The sequence below is a fragment of the Hyaena hyaena genome, unplaced genomic scaffold (genome assembly GCF_003009895.1).
Source record: "Hyaena hyaena isolate Hyena2069 unplaced genomic scaffold, ASM300989v1 scaffold_198, whole genome shotgun sequence".
NCBI classification, from domain to species: Eukaryota; Metazoa; Chordata; class Mammalia; order Carnivora; family Hyaenidae; genus Hyaena; species Hyaena hyaena.
Genome location: NW_024080829.1, coordinates 243,225 through 265,920, shown reverse-complemented (window position 1 = coordinate 265,920; position 22,696 = coordinate 243,225).

Genomic DNA, 22,696 nt, shown 5'->3' with positions numbered 1-22,696 from the left:
TTACCAAGAGCTTCAACTGCTGTGCCCAAGCATTATAGCGATACTGGCATGCCTTGAATATGTCGGGGTATCAAATTTGTTCCGCCTTGGAGTATAGTCAGGCAGAAACTGGTCAACTCTGGCTTGGAGTAGCTCCATTCTTTTATTTCAATGTGGCATTCTAGTAATATTTTTTTCTTTGTTTGTTTTTGTGGCCCATACCATGAATAAAGACTGGAAAGTGCTGCCCTAACTAATATCGATCAATAGAGAACTACAGCACTTTGCTCAGCCCCTCCTTGGAACTCAACAGTGTCGATTTTATGTGAATTCTATGGATGGAGAGTGGGAGTAGAGGTGTGATTCCTACAAGACACATTTGAGAGGTTGTTGGCAGAATTAGGGAACATAAAACAACAAATGGCCACTCAATATAATGGTAGAGGCCTGATTCTATGTTCCGTTGCCAGGAAATTGGAGCCTTTCTTGCGCTCTAGAAATAAAATATAGAGCTTAAGTTTGAAGTGTCTCTCAATGCATCCATTGGCAAAATATTTTAGGATATCTGCCTTTTTACATTATAATAATTAAATTTCAGGATAGTCCTCAAGAAAAATACTAGCTTTTAACTTGCAAAGTAATAAGCAATTTGCATTAGTTAAAAACCAATAAGGGGAAGATTAGGAGGGGAGGGCTTGAAGTGGAAATTTTCAACAAAAGGCCACCCCTGTGTTCAGTCCTCTGCTCCACGGGCATGACGAGTACCTGGTGACTTCTTCATTGCCATCATTTATAGGCCCGGGACATGCTTTTAACCGTCTGGGGGACTGCTAAGAAATCCATTCCTTAGGGTTATTGCAAATAAGAAGATCTGATTAGTCAATTATCCCTTTGTCCGAAAGAGGCCATTAAACCTGATGAAGGAAGCTGTCAGTGCATTAAGAGGTACAACGGAGTGAAAGGTGGGAACAAATGCTGACAAGTATGGTAAACATGAGACACACCTGACAGGACACAGGACAAGCTGAGCAAATGGCTCATAAAGCTGATTTCACAGGAGGACAGTAAAATCCCTCCTTTCAAGTGGTTTGACTCTTTCCAAGCATTTATATGGAGACAGGGTCTCCTAAGGAAAGTGGACTGCATGTTTTTACTAGATTTTGCAGACATCAGTCTTGTATAATCATTCTTTATTATAGTACTCAATCTATTAAATTCTTATAGTCCTTTTCCTTTACATAAACATTTTCCCTTACTAAAAACAGATATTCACTCTCTATCTCTCTCAAGCACAATAATTGTTTTTGACAGTTACTCATCTATATCTCTTTTAAAAGTTGTGGAGAATCGGGTTTCTGCTGTAGTGACGGTTGACATAAGGTAATGATTTAGAAATAATTGCAAAGAGAAAGTGGCCTGAGGAGGACCCAACAACTTCCCTTTCTACTAAGAAATTTTATAGCCACTGCTTCATAATTCCTCTAGTTATAGATGATTTCATCTCATAACCACTATAGTAATAGTCATTGTTAATATCAAGACCTCCAAAGGATTAGAGATTTATTTTGTTTTTAAATAAGCACCCAGACATTTAGATATTTATTCAAGGGTTATCTGAACCTCACTGGTCTGGAAAATACTTTAATTCATGAACACTTAGTAGTTTCTTGCAAGATTTGTAGTTTTGGGTCACTTTGGAAGGCTTTGGGTCATTTTGGAAGTCTGACTTCTTGGTCATTTTTCACAGTAGCCTGATACTCTCTCATCATACTGTCTAACGAGACATCTACATGTTTATTGTTTAAGGCTGTGGTCAGATGTCGAGTTATGCCTTGTGGCTTGGCCATGATTGCTACTGGGCAAAAAGTGCTCTCTAATTTATACCCCTTTATTAGCAATGTAATGCTAGCTACTGAAACAAATAAAGCCCAGATTCTTTGTGGCTTAACATAATAGAAATTTATTTCCCACTCCTATCAGGTCTAAGAGACAGCATGGGCTCTCCTCCCTACAGCATAGGGACCAGGCTTAGGAAACATTTGGCTTTGGTGACTATTCTTAGCCTCAAATCTGGCCTACAGGAAGGAGAAGAAAGAGTGGAGAGTCTAATAGCAGAGATTGTTTTAAAAATATTACTTTGGCTCACTCGCCACTCACTGAAACTGAGTCTCAGGCGTCTACCCAACATAAAAGTTGTTGGAAAATGTAGTTCCTTACTGGAGAGCTGCTTCTCCATGACAACAGCACATGAGGGAAGAAAATCATAGATATCTGGTGGACAATAGCAGTCTCTCCACAACCCGTGCGTGACACCTAACTCCAAAAGGAGTTGGAGAGAAATCTTTTCCACCTTTCAGTGGACTTTCAGTTTGGAAAGTCAGAAAAAGTCCCCTCTAATTTTTTGCATTTCTATCTTGATTCCAGTTAGTTAACATACAGTGTAAATATTAGTTTCAGGTGTACAATATAGTAATTTAACACTTCCATACTCACCCGGTGCTCATCATGACACGTGCACTCCTTAATCCCCATACCTATTGTACCCATCTCCCCACCTCCTCCCCTCTGGTAACCATCAACTTGTTCTCTACAGGTAAGAGTCTGTTTCTTGGTTTGCCTTTCCCTCTTTTCTTTCCCCTTTGCCCACTTTTTAGTTTCTTTAATTTCACATATGAGTGAAATAATATAGTATTTGTCTTTCTCTGACTGACTTATTTTACTTAGCATAATACTCTCTGGTTCCATCCATGTCATTGCAAATGGCAGGATTTCATTCTTTATATGGTGAGTAATACTCCATTGTATGTATATATGTATGTGTGCGTGTTTGTGTGTGTATGTATCATATATATCACATCTTCTTTATCCATTCATCAATCAAGGGTCACTTGAGCTGTTTCCATAGTTTGGGTATTGTAGATAATGCTGCTATAAACATCAAGGTGAATGTACCCCTTGGATTAGTATTTATGTATTCTCTGCATAAATACCTAGCAATGCAAATGCTAGAATGTAGAGTAGTTCCCTATTTAACTTTTTGAGGAAACTCCATACTATTTTCCAGAGTGGCTGCACCATTTTGTGTTCTCACCACCACTACATAAATGTTCCACTTTCTCCACATCCTCTCCAACACCTGCTATTTCTTGTGTTACTGATTTTAGCCATTCTGACCAGTGTGAAGTGATATCTCATTGTAGATTTGATTTGAATTTTCCTGATGAGTGATGTTGAGCATCTTTTCATGTGTCTGTTAGTTGTATGTCTTCCGTGAAAAAAAATTCTATTTGTGTCTTCTGCCCGTTTTTTAGTTGAATTATTTGTTTCTTTTTCCCATTGGATATTTTTTCTTGCCTTGTTGAATATTAATTGACTTTACAATTGTGGGTTTATTTCTGAGTTTTCTGTTCTGTTCTATTGATCTATGTGGATATTTTTGTGTCAGTATCATGCTGTTTTTGATTACCAAAGTTTTGTGATATAACTTGAAAGTCCAGAGTTGTGATACTTCTAGCTTTGTTTTTTTTTTTTAAAGGTTGCTTTGGATATTTGGGGTGTTTTATGGTTCCACATAAGTTTTAGGATTGTTTGTTCTGGCTCTGTGAAAAATGCTGGTACTATTTTGACAGGGATTGCATTAAATGTGTAGATTGTTTTGGGTAGTATAAATATTTTAACAATATTTATTCTTCCAGTCAAGGGCATATAATGTCTTTCCATGTCTTTGTGTCATCTTCAATTTCTTTTATCAGTGTTTTATAGTTTTCAGAGTATAGGTCTTCCACCACTTTGGTTAGGTTTATTCCTAGTATCTTATTGATTTTGGTCTAATTGTAAACAGGACTGATTCCTTAATTTCTCTTTCTGCTGTTTCATTATTGGTGTATACAAACGCAACAGACTTCTGTGCATTGATTTTGTATCCTGTGACTTCATTGAATTCATGTATCAGTTGTAGCACTTTTTTGTTGGACTCTTTCAAGCTTTCTATACGAGTGCCATGGCCTCTGCAAGTAGTGAAAGTTTTACTTCTCTCTTGCCAAGTTGGATACCTTTGATTTGTTGTTGTTGTTGTTATCTGATTGCTATGGCTTCCAGTACTATGTTGAATAAAAGTGGTGAAAGTAGAGATCCCTGTCTTGCTCCTGACTGTAGAGGAAAAGCTCAGTTTTTCTTCACATAGAATATTAGCTGTGGAATTTTCATATATAGTCTTTATTATATTGAAGTATGTTCCCTCTCAATCTACTTTGTTGAGGGTTTTTATTATGATGGATGCTATACACTTTGTTAAATGCTTTTTCAGCATCTATTGAAAAGATCATATGGTTCTTATCTTTTCTATTATTAATATGATGTATCACATTGATTGATTTGCAAATATTGAATGACACTGGTAATCCAGGAATAAACCCCACTTGATCATGGTTAATGATTTTTTAACGCATTGTTGGGTTCAGTATGCTGGTTTTATTTATTTATTTATTTATTTATTTATTTATTTATTTATATGACCAAAGTAACTTTGGTGTTTATTTTTTTTTTAATATTTAATTATTTTTGGGAGAGCACAAGTTAGGGGGTTCAGAGAAGACAAAAAATACAGAGCAGGCTCTGCACTGACAGTCTGACAGCAGTGAGCCTGATGTGGGGCCTAAACTCACAAACCACCAGATCATGACCCGAGCCAAAGTTGGAGACTCAACTGACTGAGCCACAGTCAGTTGCCCCAGGTGCCCCAGTTTGCTGGCATTTTATTAAGAATTTTTGCATCTTTATTAATCAGAGATATGGGTCTGTAGTTCTTTTTTTTAGTAGTGTCTTTATCTGGTTTGGTAATATTGGCCTCATAGAATCAATTTGGAAGATTTCCTTCCTTTTCTATTTTTTGGAAATAGCTTGAGAAGAATAGGTATTAACTTCTCTTTAAATGTTTGGTAGAATTCTCCTGGAAGGTCATCTGGCCCTGGATTTTTGTTTGCTGGGAGATTTTTGATTCACTGTCATTGCTAGTTATTGGTCTAGTCACGTTTTCTATTTCTTCCTGTTTCAGTTTTGGTAATTTATATGTTTCTAGAAATTTATCCACTTCTTATAGATTGTCCAATTTGTTGTCATATAGTTTTTCTCAATATTCTCTTGTAATTGCTTGCATTTCTATAGTGTTGGTTGTTTTTTCTCCTTTCTAATTTGTGATTTTATTTGTTTGGGTCTTTTTTTTTTCTTTCTGGTAAATCTGGCTGGGGGTTTTATCAATTTTATTAATTATTTTTCAATGAACCAGCTCCTGTTCTGTTATTATTATTATTATTATTAGCTTCTATATAATTTATTTCTACTTAATATCCATTATATCTTTCCTTCTGCTGGCTTTAGGCTTCATTTGTTGTTATTTTTCTAGCTCCTTTAACTGTAAGGGTAGGCTATTTGGTATTTTTCTTGTTTCTTAAGTAGGCCAGTATTGCTGTAAACGTCCCTCTTAGAACTGCTTTTGCTGTGTCCCAGAGGTTTTGGATTGTTTTGTTTTCAATTTCTTTCATTTCCATGTATTTTTAAAAATTTCTTCTTTGATTTCATGGTTGACACTTCTATTACTTAGTAGCATGTTATTTAACCTCTATGTATTTCTGGTCTTTCCAGATTTTTTATTGTGTTTGACTTCTAGTTTTATAGTATAGTGGCCAAAAAAGTTGTATGGTATGATTTCAGTCTTTTTGTATTTGTTGAGGTCTGTTTTGTGACTAATAAGTGATCTATTCTGGAGAATGTTCCATCTGCACTTGAAAAGGTTGTGTATTCCACTGTTTTGGGATGAAATGCTATGAATATATCTGTTAGGTTTACTGAGTTTGTCAGTCAAAGCCATTGTTTCCCTGTTTATTTTTCTGTTTAGATGATCTGTCCATTCATGTAAATGGAGTGTTAAAGCTCTCTAGTATTGTGTTATTATCAATTAGTTCTTTTACATTTGTTAATAATTGTTTCATATATTTGGGTGCTTGTTTGATTTATATGTTGGGTGCATAAGTATTTAAAATTGCTCTAGCTTCTTGTTGGATTGTCTCTTTTATTATTATGTAATGCCTTCTTTTTGTCTTCTTACAGTCTCTGCTTTAAATTCCAGTTTGTCTGATATAAACATTACTATTCCAGGTTTCTTTGGACCTCTATTTGCATGAAAATGTTTCTCTATCCCCTCACTTTCAATATGCAGGTGTCTTTAAGTCTAAAATGAATCTCTTGTAGGCTACATATAAATGAATCTTGTTTTTTTTATCCATTCTGTTATCCTATGTCTTTTGATTGGAGTGTGCAGTTTGTTTACATTCAAAGTTATTATTGATAGATATGTATTTATTCCCATTTTATTACTTGTTTTGTGGTTGCTTCTGGAGATGTTTTCTGATGCTTTCTTAATTTTCTCTCTTTCATTTTTTGCTGATTTTCTTTAGTGATATATTTGTGTTTCTTTCTCTTTATTCTTTGCATGTTTATTAGTGGGTTTTGATATGTGATCACCAGTAGCTTTGTATATAACCTCTCCTGCAATTAGCGGTCTATAATAAGTTGATAGTTATTCAAGTTTGAACCCATTCTTTTCTCTTCTTCTCCCCACATTTGGTATATATTATTATATTCTATGTCCTTTGTGTGTGTGTGAGTTCCTTGATTGATTTTTACAGAAATATTCATTTTTACTACTTTTGTGTTTGCTGCCTTTATACTGTCACTTTTGGCCTCTTCTTTCCACTCAAAGAGCCCCTTTAATATTTCTTGCAGGGCTGATTTAGTGGTTTAGTTTTTATTTGTCAGGGAAACTTTATCTCTCCTTGTTTTTGAATGATAGCCTTGCCTGATAGGCTATTGTTGCTGGACAGATTAAAATTGGATAGATTTTTCCCATTCAAGACTTTGAATATGCCACTCCCTCTGGCTTGCCAAGTTTCTGTTGAAAAATCTACAGCTAGCTTTATGAGTTTTCCCTTGTAAGTTAATGACTTATTTTGTCTCACTGCTTTAAAAAATTTTTTCTTTATCATTATTTTTTGCAAATTTAGTTGCAATATGTCTTGGTGTGTGCCTGCTTTTATTGATTTTGATGGGAGTTCTCTGTGCTTCCTGGATCTAGATATCTGTTTCGTTTCTCAGATTAAGAAACTTTTCAGCTATTATTTCTTGAAATAAATTTTATGCCCCCTTTTATCTCTCCTCTTCAGGGACTCCTATAATACGAATGCTATTACATTTGATGGAGTTCCCTAAGTCTGCTCTCTTGTTGCATAATTCTTCTTTAATCTCTATTGTTCAGCTTCATTGCTTTCCATTAATTGGTCTTCTAGTCATTAATTCATTCTTCTGCTTCTTACAGCCTGCTGTTCATTACATCAAGTGTGTTTCTAATCTCATTTATTGTGGTTTTCATCTCTGATTGATTCTTTTTTAACACTTTTATCTCTGTGGAAAGGATCTCACTGATGTCTTCTATTCTTCTATTGTCCCTGGAGAAGTGTCTCTGTTAACTCTGCCTCTTACGGATGTGCGGATGTGCGTGGAGAAGAGTGAATAATCTCCTCACTGTGTTCCCAGCCATTCTGCAGATTGCTGTTTCCACACTGTCTGCCTCAGGTTGTTTGCCTGCCTTCTCTTCAGGAGCAGATGCAATGCCCTCTGGGCTCCATCCTAGCCAAGCCCACTGACTTTTAAAACTTTAGGGTTTAAACACTGTTGGTTGCAGGAACTCACAAAACTCAGTCCCTCAGATTTTCCAAACCAATGGCTTTGGGAAACTTCCTCCTTGTGCATTCCCCAGTGAACTCCTGTTTCTCTTGCCCTTCCCTGTGACCACGGCTCTCTCTCCTCCATAGCAGCCGTGATCAGTTTCTCCCTTAAATTGTGTCTCTGCACTTCTTACCTTTTTTAATCTGTCTTCTCTTCCTTTAGTTGTGGAGTTTGTTCTGTCAGTCTTCAGGTTTATTTCTGAGGTATTTAAAATGATTTGATAGTTATCTAGTTGTGTTTGTGGGATGAAGTGAGCTTATGACCCTCCTATGCCACCATCCTCCTGCCCCCTCTCCTCTATTCTTTTTTCTGATTTTCCCCCCAAAGCTTAATGTACAGTGAAAAGAACGTCTTCAAATTCCAAGTGCCTAACTGTCTTAGGCATCCATACAAGCTCTGAGAACATTCTGTCCTCTACTGACCAGATCTATATGACAGTGACCAGAGTCTCAGTCTCCCCGATGGGCCACTAAAAAGCTTTATGGTTTTTTAGTGACCTGAAGGTCTCCCTGAGTTCTCGCTATTTACAGCCATATGCTGAGGATTCATGTTAAGGTAATTACTTTTGGCAAACAAAACTAACATCATAAATTTTAAAAACTAAAAGTGTTCCTAAAATAGGAGTCTTGTGTTTTGTTTTGTTTTGTTTTTGGTATAAGTCATATGACTATTTTCTCAGCTTACTCAGTATTAATATTAAAGTTATTAATAGTAGTAGTATGGTCACCTATATGGGGCTTTGCTTAAAATCCTTTAGAAATATTAACTAATGTAATCCTCAGAATCATGCTTTGAGGTATCATTATTATCTCAATATTACAGATGAAAGCATTGGGGTACAGATTTGCCCAGTGTCAAGCCTCCACGAAGTGGGAGATCCAGTGCTCTGAACCCAGGAAGTATGGCTCCAGAGTCCAGGTTATAAACCACCACACTAGGCTGCCTTTCCCTCAATTCCTTTTTAAGCTCTTAGATCAATCTCATTGTTTAGTGAACATTTGTTTTCTGTTTTATGAGTTAAAAAATAAGTGTGGGATTCTGGGACCCATGATTAATAGAAGGCACTGATGTTTTTTACTCTGGGGCTGTGATTATGGTTTAAAGGGCTTGGTGGGAATCTGGGCCTGGAAGTTGCTAATCAGACCTTTGGCTGGAGATAGGCAAAATGAGATCAATATACTGTTAGGAAGGGTCAGCTAAAATTGGTATATATGTGCATATACAACATAAACAAAACACCTCCTGCTAGGAGGCTACAATTCCTTTAATGCTAAGAGTATATGATTCTCATCCCCGTGGCACCAGCCCCTTATATCAGTCAGTTCCCAGCCTGCCTATCCTTCCTCTGCCACATTATCCACACCTTAGCATGGGATATCTTTCTTATTGCTGTCTCCTTTCCAATCTAAATCCTCCACAAAACACTCTAGTCCATTTTGGAGTCTCTCTGTTCAATACCCCTAGATTTATTTAGAAACTATTATTCAGATGCTGTCTTTTAAAAAACATGTTCTTTCTCTCAAACTAGATTCTAAAAACATACTAATGGTAGAGAATACATATTTATTTCCTTTTTATCTCCCTACATCACTTAATGACATACTTCATTCCTAAATTAATGAAAACGACGATTAACTTTGAGAACCATGTAGAATGAAAAACACTACCTCTATTGGAGGCTCATAGAAATGTTAATTGATATGTCAGTTCTTCTTACAGTTCTTACTGGCTTATGGTTTTCCTCAGTTCAATATTATCAGTACCTTTCCCAGATGCTTGAACTGGAAAAGAACACAGTTCAGACCAAAAAGTTTTCTAGTCGAATTGCTGCACCACTGTTTGCTTTGTTGACTGGGAAATGTTCTGACTCAACCATCAGGGCATCTGATGTTAGAAGCAGAAAAAATGAATAAGATCAAGATGCTTGGACTTTCTGCAGAATCTTAAGGCAGGGTACAGCAGAGCAGTGCCTGAGTGGCCGCACATGTGCTGGGAGGGTCTGGCCACTCGCTGCCACATTGCAAGTGGTGTGACCAAGTAATCACTGCCAGCTTTGTCCTCACTTCTCCAAATTCGGGATAAGATTCAAACACTTGTTTAAAATTAAAGTATATTGTCCCGTTTAAATTTATTTTTTATACTTACATTTCAGAATGTAATTTGACATGAATATATATATATATATATATATATATAAAACATAAATATGTGTGTGTGTGTATGTGTATTCAAGCAAACAAATAAAAAGTGTGCGACACATGGAAAAAATTTATGAGAACATTTTTCCTGTTGGGTGGTTAGAGGACACAAATTTAATATACTTATAACAATTTTCTAGAGAATCTTTTGGAAATACCATATTGATGGAGTCAATTACTCATCATCTACTAATTTAAAACTTATCAGATGCCATTTATTTTGGGATCCCCAGGGCAGTTTTTTGAGAATTCAGCACTAGACACATGTACATCTTTGGTTGTACACATCCTGAACCACCTTCCACAACACCACTGTTGTTGATAGCATGAAATTCTGAAACAGGACTGCTTACTAATAAATGTCACAGTCCCTTAGGCAAAATTTGTCTTCTTCCACAAGTTTTACTTTTATATTGGAGTTAAAGGACCAAAATGTCTGGGTGCCTGGATGGCTCAGTCAGTTAAGCATCCAACTCTTGATTTTGTCTCAGGTCATGATCTCACAGTTTGTGGGTTCATGTTTTGTGTCACGCTCTCCACTGTGCATAGAACCTGCCTGGGATTCTCTCTCTCCTCTCTCTGTCCCTTCCCTGCTCAATGTCTCTGTCTCTCTCTAAAAATAAATAAATAAACCTAAGAAATAAAAATTAAAGAAAGGACTTTAAATGTCAATATTGTTTATTTTTACAAACTATTTCAGTGAATATTTTTGCATGTATATTTCCAAAATTATCTGCAGTTATAAGCAGACATATGAGCATAAATAATGAAGTTAAGTCAATTATTAAGCAAGAAAAGTTTGCTTAAAGCTCTAATACTCATGTATTTCCCCAAAGGGTGAGCTTTCACACACACACATTCATTCAGCAAATATTTATTTAGTGCCTATCATGGGCTAGGAACTATCCTAGGTACACGGATACATGATGGGGAAAGCAAATGCCTCAGCTCTTGCTGAGTTGGTTTAGTAACAAGGGAGAGATTGACTATAAACAACCAACATACTAAATTGTAAATCATATAATCTATTAGAGGGTGATACATCTTATGAGGGAAAAAATTAAGTAGAGCAGGTTAGAGGAATTGTTGGGTAAACAGTGTTCCAATTTTGACAGGCTGATTTGGGTCAGTGTAATTGAAAAGCAGACATATGAGCAAAGACCTGAAAGAGGTGAGAGCATTGGCTTTGTGGATATTTTGGGAAGTGTGCTCTAAACAGAAGAAATATATGTGCCAATAATAATGGTGGTCCATTTTTATATTACTGATACTGGTTACTTTGTGCCTTCTCTTGTTTTACTTGATTAATCTTTTGAGAAGTTGGTCAATTGTATGTTAATTTAATTTCTATTTTTATTTAAAATTTTTTCAATGTTTATTAATTCTTAACAGAGAGAGACAGGTTATGAGTTGGGAAGGTACAGAGAGAGAGACACACACACACAGAATCCGAAGCAGGCTCCAGGCTTTGAGCTGTCAGCACTGAGCCCAACACTGGACTCAAATCCATGAACCGTGAGATCGTGACCTGAGCTTAAGTTGGATGTTGAACTCACTGAGCCACCCAGGCACCCTTTATTTTTAAAACAAACTTTCTGCTTTACTGATCCTCTCTATAACATGCTTATTTGCTATTTCATTAACTTTTGCTATTACCTTCTTTATTATCCTTTCTTCCTTCTCCTCTTTCTCCTCCTTTGTCTTCCTCTCAGTTTTCTTCCATTTGTTATTATAGCTTCTTGTTATTTCACTGACACGAATAATTTATTAATTTTCATTGTATTTTTTTAACATAAGCTAAATTATTTAGTTTCTTTAATTCTTACTTTGGGTACATCCTTAAGGTTGGCTCACATGTCTGTTCCAAATATTTTCTAATTTTAATATGAGCTTTAGAATGAGTCAAAAAGGAAATGCATTTTCTAATTTCCAAACTTAAGACATGTATCTAGAGTTTTTTTCCCCATTAATTTCTAATATCTAGTCAGAGAAAATGGCTGTGTGGTTTAAATTCTTGGAAATTAGTTGAACATACTTTTTATCCCAGGATATGGTCAGTTTTTATAAATGGGCACATTGTCAAAGAATATGCATTCTATGGTTGTTGAATGGAACAGTCTGTAAAAATCTACCAGGTTAAATTTTTAAATCAAGGTATTCAAGTTTTCCATATCTTTTTTATCTTTTTGTTATATCTTTATAAAGAAAATTTTGTGAAAATCTCCCACTCTGATTTTTTAATTTGTATTCTTATTCTTCTAGTTTATCAATATTTTTAATTAAATATGCTAAGTCTTAGAATTTTATAACTTCTTGGTGATCTGAGACTTATTGCATTTATTGTGAAATGACCCTGTTGAAATACAATAATGCTTTTTGCTGAAACATCTCTTTTTTTATATATTGCTATAGCTAAAACCACATTTTGAGAAGATTAACACTTATAGTATATATCCATTCAAACTTAAAAACATTAAAAAATTTTTTCTTTATTTACTTTTGAGAGAGAGAGAGACAGAGAGACAGACAGAGTGGGAGTGGGGGGAAGGGCAGAGAGAGAGAAAGACACAGAATCGGAAGCAGGCTCCAGGCTCTGAGCTGTTAGCGCAGAGCCCAATGCGAGTCTTGAGCCCACGAACCACAATATCATGACCTGAGCTGAAGTTGGAGGCTTAACCGACTGAGCCACCCAGATGCTCCTCAAACTTTAAAATTTTTATCCTCTGTATTCATATGTTGAATATGCACTTTTATTAAAAAGTATTTATTTGGTTTTGTATTTTAATCTATTTTATCCTTGCCTTTTAATTATAACATATGGCTCATTTATACTTAATATAATTACTGATATATTTTGGGTTAAATTTACGGACTTTTTGGCACTATTTGTACAACTTGTTGTATATTGTGTATTAAATCTTTCCCCTGCTTTCTTTGCAATTGTGTTATTTCTGTTACTGCATTTTTTTCCCACCCTCTAGTTAGAATTTGTAACTTTCTATTTTTAGTGGCTATGCTACAAAATACATGACACTTCATTTATCAAATACAAAGATATTTAATACATTTTTTTTCTGAGGAAGTGTTGGGATTAGAAACCAGACAGTCAGCTTCCAGAGGTCATTATTTTACCCTGTTTTCATATACATTGCAGATTGAGAGATTAAGGTCACATCACATAGCTGAATTTGAACTCTGTTTTTCTGATGTCCAAGGTCAGGTACATTCCTCAATAAACTATAATTTACCTCAGAAGCTTCACAAAGTCACGAGAATAAAATCTATTACTTTGGGTTCAAAAGGTTCAAAATCTCTTATTTGATTCATTATAATGAATTGTGAATTACTTCAGAATCCCATATGTTGTTTTTGTTTGAGTAAAATCTGAAATATATTAAAAAATACCTACTGCTGTGTTGCCTATTTGCTTTTCTCTTTTTAAATGTCCTATTGAGAAGTGCTGCAGAAATGTTGTCCTGACATGTGGGGGCCCAACTATTTCCTGCCACGCTCAGCTTGGGGGGCATAGCCTGTGGGTTATACTCTTTTGAAATTGTCCTGCTGAAGTGCATGTTTTGATTTTGGGATTTTCCAGATGCTTCATAAGCAGGTCCCATGTGTTAAGATTTTTGGAAATTCAGCTTGTTTCTCAATGTGAGGCATCTAAGTAGTCCACAAATTTAGGACAGTTACTCTATTAGCTGCAATGAGGAGATTGCTCTTGCTATTTAATTTCATTCTATTGTTTACATATTACATGTTTATTCTTCTGTGCTTTATTTTTTTATTTTGTCTGGGTTTTTAAAAAGTCTTTACATTTAACATTTTGAACAATTTGGTTTTTATATATAATTATATCCTCTGGCTACTTACATTGAAGACACATCATAAGTCTAAAGCAAATTTAGATAAATAAATGTATAATACATTCACTTCTCAAAGGCAGTTATCTTTATGCTAAAATTTTCTGCTTATTTCAAGTCTCAGAATCAGTGTCATATAATAAAGAAATGGAAGGACAGATACTATGTCCACATTCTTTCTCATTTTATTGATGAGGAAACTGAGACCAAGAATATTTAACAGATGGGTAATGGCTAAATGAATCCTAGAACCCAAATTTCCTCATTCCTGATATAAAGCCCAGAAACATATGTCATATGTCTTAAAAATAATGGCTTCAAACACTGGCAAAGTGTCATTCTGAAATATAGCAATTTCACATAAGTCCAAAATTTAGTCTTTGTTTAGGTATCTGAAAGTTAATCTTGTCTTAATTTTCTAAACCCGTCACTCTGATAGGCACCAAGGATTTAGTGGTGAGAAACACAGATGTCATCTCAGCTTTTAACAATTAATAAATCATACAAATAAATGTGAAGAGTTCTTGGGTGGCTCAGTCAGTTAAGTGTCTGACTTCGGCTTGGGTCATGATCTCACAGTTTGTGAGTTTGAGCCCTGCATCAGGCTCTGTGCTGACAGCTCAGAGTCTGGAGCCTGCTTCAGATTCTGTGTCTTCCTCTCTCTCTGCCTCTCCCCTCATTCCTATTCTCTCTCTCTCTCTCTCAAAAATCAATAAACATTAAAAAATTGCTTAAAAATGTGAAATTGAAACTGATATAAATATTCATCCCTTTTTCCCAGCTCATTCTAGTCACTTTTTACTCAAACTCAGTCCAAACTTCCTTTATTAATAGATGCTTTAAGATTAGTCCAGGTCAAGCACTCTCCTGTCATTGTATGTTTTTATTCACTCTCATGGGAGGCCACACAGACTTAAGATGTGTGAAATACACATGGAGGACCTAATAGGCCTGGTAAAGACTTAAGTTTCAAGTCGATACAATGAAAAGACTCTCACAGGCTCATTGGATATTCTTATTCAAATAATTTCTGTTTTAAAAAGATTGCTTGGCTGCTTTCTTATAAGGCAGTAAGCATAGTCGAGTGCTTAGAAAGCTGCTGCAGTAGTCCAATAAAAGATAATGGTAGCTGACCTTGAGGAATGTTCCTGAAGAGAGAAATGGGTAAATTTCAGAGATATTTAGGCACTAAATTGAAAGGATATGGGTAAAGAAATATTATGAGTATGGTAAATAGCAAAATAGTGACTATATGCTCAGGTCTTCTCACTAAAAAGCAGAGCCTTCTTCACTCTATTGAAAGTAAACTGGCCTTGTGCTGAGCTTTGTTTAATGGAACAGCAGCAAATAGAGTCTTAAAAAAAGTATCTGCATATTAGGGATCTCTCGCACTGAACTTAAACCTGCACCCTGTGCACAATCATGCTGGCCCGCTAGAGGATAGGAGACAATCTAGCAAGAGGCTCCAGTTGATCCAGCTGTTCCAGCCAGGATCCTTGAAGAAGATGATCTCACAGCTGTCAGCATGGACCACACCCAAAGGCCATCAGGCTGAACACAGCCCAAACTGCTGGCCAACTGATATTTGAGCTAAATAAATGTTGTTGCCTAAATTCACGAAGTTGTGGGGTGGTTTGTTACACAGCAAAGTCTAACTGATACTGTATGTGAAAGAGAAAGAAGTCTATGAAATGAATACCTTGATATTTTTAAAAAGATGGATACAATATGATGATTGTATGATTCTTAAAGTAATAAGCTCTATCTCCTCTCATTCCTGTTTGAGTAGTTCAAATTTAATTAAATGTATCTAGTTAACAGCCCATTTTATATACTAGCCTAAAAAGTTTTTCCTTCAAAGGTTTGTTTCCTAATTCATCTTTTATATATTACAATTTCCCCCCCTGAATATATGTTTTTGGGTTTGTATTTTCTTTGTTTTGTATTCTTAGTTGGTGCTTAGAAAGGATTTTATAAAATCAATTGCAAATGTCAGTGATTGAAAATATGAAAAATGCTTTCAAGATGTAAATAATATATATGTGTAAGTAGCTAGGGAAAGACTTTATTGAAAAGCTTTGATGTGATAATCCTATGTGCATATTTTTATTAATTTAAAACATCTACTTATAAATCTGAACACTGTCATATAACTAATTGACCTGATGGAAACTTCTAAAAATGTAAGGGATACTCTATGTATCTGAATGCAGGAAAAAGTATTGTATTCATATTAGCTTTCAAATTGGTTTTAAGTTCTCTCACAAATAATAGAGAAATCCTGTTCTCTGAAATATATTCTTTACAGATCTCAGATAATGTTAGTTGTGATGTCTAAGATGAATTAAAGGTTTATTTTCATACATAATAAATTTTAGCAGAGGTAAATATTAGACACAGAAATAAGTATAATTTAAAAATGTGTAGTTATCACTTTTGGAATAATTAGGAAAGTTTTCTTCACTATGAAAGCCAACCTCATCACTTTGGGGCAAACCTATCAACTTGCTCTTTCTTTTTATGATATGAAGATTTTTCAGACTTTCATAGAAAATAAGAACTTTGGAAAGGAACCAAACATCTTAACTTCTTTTTTTTTAATTAAAAACATTTTTTAATGTTTTTATTTATTTTTGAGAGAGCGAGAGAGACAGAGTGCAAGCTGGGGAGGGGCAAAGAGAGAAGGAGACACATATATGAAGCAGGCTCTGTCAGCATAGAGCCATGCAGGGCTCCGACCTCATGACCCACTAGTTCATAACCTGAGCCGAAGTCAGACACTCAAAATGACTGAGCCATCCAGGCTCTCCTAAACTTAACTTCTTTGTGATTTTACAAGGTCTCAGATATTTTCTGGTTGATAGTGTCAGGCTACCAAATGCTAACTGAAAAATCTATCAGAGATTTTTGATTTTCCTTGGTTCTAAAGGTAGTACCAGCAGTGTGTAATCTACCTCTTCACTAGAGAAATGGTTAAACTAAACAATGCATTTAATGCAGGTTTCAATAATATGATAATACCTTACCTTGCAGGGACAGAATAACTTAATAGTGTCACTTTATTAAAATTGGTTTTAAAATTGCTAACTGGCATAGTTAATTATTTATGAGGTTTGGTTACTCTGAACTAGAGAACACATTCTTGAAGTTCTTAAAATCGTTCTGTTCCAAAAATGGTTTGTGAACCTACCTTCACTATATGTTTTTTTCATTAAAAAAAATCACACCGGTATGTTAAATAGGCCTTGAATTTTTGGTAGCTATATGGTTTTGAAAACAAATGATCACGATCATTTACTGAACACTAACTTTATGGTATGCGCTGTTACATTTTTATTATTTTATTTAATTTTATAACCTATATGGTAGATTCTACTATTGTCAATGAGGCGCAGGTTGGCTAAGTAACATGTTTCAGGTGACATAGCCAGTAAACAGTGGAGGTGGAACCACACGAAGGCGTGCTGGCACTTTGGCATGATTTTCACCTTGAAAGATCACTACAACTTCTAGTATGTGGCACTTACCTACACTGACTTACATGTAGTGGTATCTGTCCTAATCGGGAGTTGAAGAAGCTAGAGGTATGATAAGTTTATACTTTGATTTCTGGTTGTACATATTTAAGTAATATTATAACAAAAATGGTTTAAGTCAGCATGGGGGAGGGGAGTGTGAGCCTAAATAACTTTTTCCTTTAAAAGCGCCCATATATTACTCGGCTTTGATACAGACTATACTGATTCCATCCAAGTTCAATATTCCGTGATTATGTGATTCCTTTGGCTGTGGATTTTGGTCTTACAGGAACCATTTCAAATTACTTCAGTGGCTGTTGTGTAATCCTACCGTACTAGGAAAGAGTTAGGCTCTTTATACACCGGAGACTGTGTTTATTAAACTCATCCACACCCTGTGGTGTGTTTTTATGCACACCCCCTTTGTCTTCTGAAGGAAGTTTCTGCATGTGGGAGAAGGGTGTGAAGGAAAACAAAATTCTGGACGCTGCCTGTATGATGAATACAACTGAGACACAAAAACATCTGCTGGGTTAAAGGCACCAGCTGTTGGCCATACAATGCCGTTGGTCAGGAAATTAAGAAAACTGTGGTGTCAGTGATCAAACTGTGAAGAGCTTTTTAAAGACTAAATATTGCTATCCACACTGACATTTGATCAATACAAGGGGCTTAAATAAGATGTACTTATTTCAAGATGATTTCCTTTTCATTCCCTCTATTTTTATTACTGATTTTAGTCAAATAATTTTGAGACTTTCTCAAAAAAGAATGAGCTTAACGGTGTGTAAAACACCTGACCTGTGATGAAAGAGTTTTCTATCTTCAATTAATCTTTTTTCCCATCCTCTCTGAAGAATCTTTGTTTATATTTCACATTAGAAAACACTTCTGAAATTGATTTCACTTTTACTTTCTGAGTATTCGTTATCCTGATTTTCCCTTCATCTGTAGCCCTGATTAATGAAACACAAGGTCTAAATTAAAAAAAAAAAAAGCATGCACCTGTTTACTTTTAGGACTTGTCGACAATATTTTTGTAAAATCAGTGAACTATATTTGTATTGACGAAGCACTCCTGGTCCTGAAAGGTTGTTTTGTAATGTGCCATTGTTTGTAAATCACATTTGATTGGTAACTAGAGTAGAATAAGTCTTATAATTCCTTGAAAGGTGCAAGACTTGAATTTTATAAAATAAAGGAAGGATTCTGAATTTGTTTTATTTAATGCATTACTTGTATTTAAGTACAAATAAATATAGCAGAGAAACTATTACTATTGAGCAAACACACTTAGCTTTAAGCTTCTTAGAAGCTCTGGAAAATGTAAAAATAAAATAGATTACAGAATTGATTCTCTAATTATCAGAAGGAAAGAAACACCTTTTTATGGGTCTTAAGTATTTGGGCAGAAGTACATCACTCTTTGGTGCACCTGGGTGGCTTAGCTGGTTAAAAGTCTGACTCTTGATTTCTTCTCAGGTCATGGTTTTATGGTTGTGAGATAGAGCCCTGAGTCAAGCTCTACAAGCGTCTTCCTCTCTCTCTGCCCCTTTTCCTGTTCGTGCTGTCTCTGTCTCTCTCAAAATAAATAAATAAATATGTTCATGCTTTCTCTTTCTCTAAATAAATAAATAAATAAATAAATAAATAAATAAATAAATAAAATACTTTACTTTGATGCCTAATATTCTATCCATCTGGAGCGATATCCATTTGTATAACATTCCTAGCACTCTAGTCCCCCTGCCTGCCATTTTTCTTCCCAGGGAGGTCAAAGGGATTAACCTGCATGTTGGACATTGAGCTTTGAATACTGCTTCTGAGTCAGATGGGGCTGCTCTATTAGATTTTTGCAAATGGTAGCAGAGGTAGTCTCTTATTTTTCCTTTCTCCATCAGGTTGAGAGAAACGAAATGACCTGGGGAAGTGTGTTTGCTCTGCAAACTCAAAATTTCCTTTGGGTAAGTTTTTCAAGACCAAAGCAACCAAATTGGAAGCTAGCTCTACCCCACCAAGTAACATCTTCCAGCTTACCATTCATAAGATGAGAGTTTGGGTCTTCATCTACTGACACTTTTGTTTTATTTCACAATGGGTACAAACCCTAGAGAGATGAGAAGGATGCTTTTTATTACACCACTTTCACCCTCATCTTGGCATATTCCTTGGCAAGATTCCTTTAGGAATCTTGTGAAACAGAAGAGATGGCATATAATTTGTAGATAAAAATACATTTGGAGAGACCTGGGGTAGAGTCAGGACTTAGAGCCTTGCGTTTTACTAGGACACTCTGTGTACCTTCAATCTGGACACTGTGCCATATCCTATGTTGTGGAGTGTGGCTGGGTTTCCATGTGGCTTTAAGATTTAGGCTTAAGCTTATGAAAATATCACCATGAAAGACCACTGCAGCTTATAATAAGGGACACTTCTCTTGGCAAGTATCAATTTCCATAGAGGAGGTGGGCCTTAAGCAAAGGAGTAGGCCTCAGTAAAGGCAGAGGACTATGCAAACGTAGACGGGCCTTATGAGCTTCAGTACAGATAACATTGGCCGAGAGGGTTGGGACAGCCCAAGAAAATTGCAAGAACAACGTAACCCTTAGCCAAAATATAAACTTGGTTTCGGGTGTTCTATATGTGACTACCCAAGAGCAGGCATGGGATGCAAAAATGATCTTTATTCACAGACTGTCAGGAGCTTAGCCACCATTGCCTGTGTTGGCTATGTTTTCCAGTTAACGTTGTGGGACATAACTGGGTGGGAGGCACTATTTGCTATTGCTTTGACCTGCCTTTGGAGCCAACAGAGATAGAACAGGGAAATATAGTCTGGGATTCATGAGACCTGTACTGACCCAAAGTCCCATGTTGCTCTGGATTTGTTCATTACTTAAGCTCTAACCATGGCATGGAATTTTTCAAGACACAAATAATGACCTCTCTCAAATAAGCGATAGATTTTATTACTAACTTAATAAAAGGAATAAAGGCTTTATAATCATTTAGTGATTTGATCCATTTTAGAGGGTTTTTTTTTCTAGCAGCACAATCTTCACTGACCATCAGATGCTCTGGAGGACATCCAGGGTATCAAGGCTTAGTATATGGGCAGAGGCTTCATTAGGACCTGAGCAGCAATGTCCTGAATGATCTTTAGTATTTCACTTAAATCCACCTAAAATGCTTGATATTTTGTCAACAAATATGTGAAAGTACAACTATATTTACACTTAAAAAGATCATCAGAGTTTAGTAAACAAGTTCCATAATCACATTAAGAGCTTATCATTTCCTGGTTTTGTTTTTAATATTATTATTTTGGCCGTTTAATTTAGAAAGAAACCCACAATTACATTACTGTTTCCAGATAGGTCTCGAATCTTGCTTTACAGTTGAGAGGGAGGTATGTATAACATTTGGAACTGAAGTTGTTTCTTTTGTGATGTGACTGAATTTATCCCACGTCTGCAAACAATAACTTAATTAAGTCCCCAAAGTGCCTTAGGGTGACAGAGGACAAGACTTAACTAATTTTGAGGCATTGCAGAATAACAAAAGAATTTTAAGTCATTGTTCCTCAGCCACAGGAGGGCCTTTTAGTGTATTCCACTTTGAGGGGCCCTAACAATAGTGGTGCTGTTCCAGTCCTGAGTTCCCATTTCTGAGTTAGTTAGCAGAGACACCAAAGCCAAAAGGCACTAATGACCTGTGCCATCTGGCTTGTCAGCAACCAGTTGTAGTGAAGTAGTTAAGAAATGTAGTCATTATGTTTGTATCCTGGCTCTGTTATTCATTTTGATATATTTTCCCAATGTTTCCACTGATTAGTCAAGATCAAGATCCTACCTGTGTCTTCTTGAGCATGTCCTTTACGGGAAGGGCTTTAAAAGTAAGATAATTTGGTCGTTCATTTGAGTAGCAATATTCTGTTCGTATAAAACAAAGGTCTTTTAGGTGATTTGGTAAGCTATTTAGAAACAGCTACTTAAAACATCTCATAAAGTCCCACTGTTGCTAGGTTAATGTTTGTATTTAAGAATGAACATATTTGAAGCATGAATAGTGTAGAATGCTAGACTTATTTATAATTTCTTTTTGCTAAGCCATACTCAGATTCGGGTGTGATTAGAATCCATGACCACTTCCTTTCAGGTATCTAAATGCAGTCTGAGTGTGTCCTTGTTTTCAAAATCATAGTCTCTTTCTCACAATTTTGGAGCTTGGATGAATCTAAATGAAAGTTCGGTAATCTTTTTTTAACATCATCCAGTTTTTTGAAATTAGAGTGATCCAAAGACTATCTTTGGGTCCTCCCAAGGAGAAGCCTGCCTTTCTTTCTTCCTTCCTTCCTTCTTTCCTTTCTTTCTTTCTTTCTTTCTTTCTTTCTTTCTTTCTTTCTTCCTTTCTTTCTTCCTTTCTTCCTTTCTTCCTTTCTTCCTTTCTTCCTTTCTTCCTTTCTCTCTCTCTCTCTCTCTTTCTCTTTCTTCTTTCTTTCTTTCTTTCTTTTTACTAAACTGACTTTAAATGGGAGGCTTCTCAAGGTTCACATTTCACATTTCACTATGAAGAAATGAAAGGTGCAGGGAGGATAAGCCACTTGTCCAAGGTCACACAGCAATTAAGTAACAGAGGTGAGATTTGAATGAGACTACATGAGATTCCAGAGTCTTTGAGATTAGAATTTTCCATACAGCCTCCTGAGAGTTTCTGACTTAGCAAGTCTGAATGGGCTGGGGAATCTGTTTTGTTGTTTGCTTGTTTGTTGTATGGTATTTTTTTTAACAGTTCAGATGAGGCAATTTTTCTTATCAGGAAAATTTGGAAAACTTACCACACTGAATAAATGTAGAATTTCCATCCTAGAAATAGCAGAGATTTTTAACGATAATTTTGGTTTTGCTTAGAAATGAGAATACATCAATGCAAACTTAAAATTGTATATGTTCTGCTCTGGGTTCCAGCTATCTGGATCCCAGAAAGCTTTCTTTCTTCTGAGTAAGTTGGAAAACGTTGTTTTCCATAACTATTCAGGAAAATTTCCTGAGCCTAATAAAAATGGCCTAACAGAAATTAAGCAGTAGGTCTGAAAAAACTGACCATGGGTTGCTTTGTAAGAAAGTACTGAAAGAGGAGCCAGCCAAGTTATAAGGATGGACATTTTTCCTTTGTTCAGAAGCTTTTGTGACCTGCTGGGTTGAGCCAAGAACAAGAAATATGAAAGTCTCTGTTTTCTTCCAGGACTCTCTTTGGCCCACTGGATATCCAGGAAGCGGTAAAAAGCTGTATGGTGGCTCTGTAGGAATTGAAAGTCCTTGGGCAAATCAATCAGACCCGACTCTCCACATCAGCAAGC